This window comes from Ptiloglossa arizonensis, unplaced genomic scaffold (genome assembly GCF_051014685.1).
Source record: "Ptiloglossa arizonensis isolate GNS036 unplaced genomic scaffold, iyPtiAriz1_principal scaffold0099, whole genome shotgun sequence".
In the NCBI taxonomy this organism is placed as follows: Eukaryota; Metazoa; Arthropoda; class Insecta; order Hymenoptera; family Colletidae; genus Ptiloglossa; species Ptiloglossa arizonensis.
In genome coordinates, this window is record NW_027478469.1 from 603,331 (window position 1) to 606,645 (window position 3,315).

Here is a 3,315-nt window from a genome sequence, read left to right on the forward strand (position 1 = left end):
ATAACGTATAACGTATAACGTATAACGTATAACGTATAACGTATAACTTTTAACGTATAACGTATCACGTATAACGTATAACGTATAACGTATAACGTATAACGTATAACGTATAACGTATAACGTATAACGTATAACGTATAACGTATAACGTATAACGTATAACGTATAACGTATAACGTATAACGTATAACGTATAACGTATAACGTATAACGTATAACGTATAACGTATAACGTATAACGTATAACGTATAACGTGTAACGTATAACGTATAACGTATAACGTATAACGTATAACGTGTAACGTATAACGTATAACGTATAACGTATAACGTATAACGTATAACGTATAACGTATAACGTATAACGTATAACGTATAACGTATAAAGTATAACGTAGAACGTATAACGTAGAACGTATAACGTAGAACGTATAACGTATAACGTATAACGTATAACGTATAACGTATAACGTATAACGTATAACGTATAACGTATAACGTATAACGTATAACGTATAACGTATAACGTATAACGTATAACGTATAACGTATAACGTATAACGTATAACGTATAACGTATAACGTATAACGTATAACGTATAACGTATAACGTATAACGTATAACGTATAACGTATAACGTATAACGTATAACGTATAACGTATAACGTATAACGTATAACGTATAACGTATAACGTATAACGTATAACGTATAACGTATAACGTATAACGTATAACGTATAACGTGTAACGTATAACGTGTAACGTATAACGTGTAACGTATAACGTGTAACGTATAACGTGTAACGTATAACGTGTAACGTATAACGTATAACGTATAACGTATAACGTATAACGTATGACGTATAACGTATAACGTATAACGTATAACGTATAACGTACAACGTATAACGTATAACGTATAACGTATAACGTATAACATATAATATATAACGCATGTCCTAGAACTTATGCCGTATAACGTCTAGTGTATAACGTATAACGTATAACGTATATCGTATAACGTATAACCTTTAACGTATAACGTATAACATATAATGTATAACGCATATCCTCGAACTTATGCTGAATAACGTATAACGTATAACTTTTAACGTATAACGTATAACGTATAACGTAATACGTATAACGTATAACGTATAACGTATAACGTATAACGTATAACGTATAACGTATAACGTATAATGTATAACGTATAACGTATAACGTATATCGTAGAACGTAGAACGTAGAACGTATAACGTATAACGTATAACGTATAACGTATAACGTAATACGTATAACGTATAACGTATAACGAATAACGGATAACGTGTAACGTATATCGTATATCGTATACCGTATAACGTACAACGAGTAACGTATAACGTATAACGTATAAGGTATAACGTATAACGTATAACGTATAACGTATAACGTATAACGTATAACGTATAACGTATAACGTATAACGTATAACGTATAACGTATAACGTATAACGTATAACGTATAACGTATAACGGATAACGTGTAACGTATATCGTATATCGTATACCGTATAACGTACAACGTATAACGTCTAACGTATAACGTATAACGTATAACGTATAACGTATAACGTATAACGTATAACGTATAGGGTATAACGTATATCGTATAGCATATAACGTATAACGTATCACTTTTAACGTAAAACGTATAACGTATAACGTATACCGTTTAACGTATATCGTATAACGTATAACGTATAACGTATAACGTATAACGTATAACGTATAACGTATAACCTATAACAAATAACGTATAACGTGTAACGTATAACGTATAACGTATAACGTATAACGTATAACGTATAACGTATAACGTATAACGTATAACGTATAACACATAACGTATGACGTATAACGTATAACGTATAACGTATAACGTTTAACGTACAACGAGTTACGTATAACGTCTAACGTATAACGTATAACGTACAACGAGTAACGTATAACGTATAACGTATAAGGTATAACGTATAACGTATAACGTATAACGTATAACGTATAACGTATAACGTATAACGTATAACGTAGAACGTATAACGTAGAACGTATAACGAATAACGTATAACGTATAACGTATAACGTATAACGTATAACGTATAACGTATAACTTATAACGTATAACGTATAACGTATAACGTATAACGTATAACGTATAACGTATAACGTATAACGTATAACGTATAACGTATAACGTATAACGTATAACGTATAACGTATAACGAATAACGTATAACGTATAACGTATAACGTATAACGTATAACGTATAACGTATAACGTAAAACTTGTAACGTATAACGTAATACGTATAACGTATAACGTATAACGTATAACGTATAACGTATAACGTATAACGTATAACGTATAACGTATAACGTATAACGTATAACGTATAACGTATAACGTATAACGTATAACGTATAACGTATAACGTATAACGTATAACGTATAACGTATAACGTATAACGTATAACGTATAACGTACAACGTATAACGAATAACGTATAACGTATAACGTATAACATATAATATATAACGCATGTCCTAGAACTTATGCCGTATAACGTCTAGTGTATAACGTATAACGTATAACGTATATCGTATAACGTATAACCTTTAACGTATAACGTATAACATATAATGTATAACGCATATCCTCGAACTTATGCTGAATAACGTATAACGTATAACTTTTAACGTATAACGTATAACGTATAACGTAATACGTATAGCGTATAACGTATAACGTATAACGTATAACGTATAACGTATAACGCATAAAGTATAACGTATAACGTACAACGTATATCGTATAACGTATAACGTATAACGTAGAACGTGGAACGTATAACGTATAACGTATAAGGTATAACGTAAAACGTATAACGTATAACGTATAACGTATAACATACAATATATAATATAACGCATATCCTAGAACTTATGCCGTATAACGTATAGTGTATAACGCATAACGTATAACGTATAACTTTTAACGTATAACGTATCACGTATCACGTATAACGTATAACGTATAACGTATAACGTATAACGTATAACGTATATCGTATAACGTATAACTTTTAACGTATAACGTATCACGTATAACGTATATCGTATAACGTATAACGTATAACGCATAACGTATAACGTATAACGTATAACGTATAACGTATAACGTATAACGTATAACGTATAACGTATAACGTATAACGTATAACGTATAACGTATAACGTATGACGTATAACGTATAACGTATAACG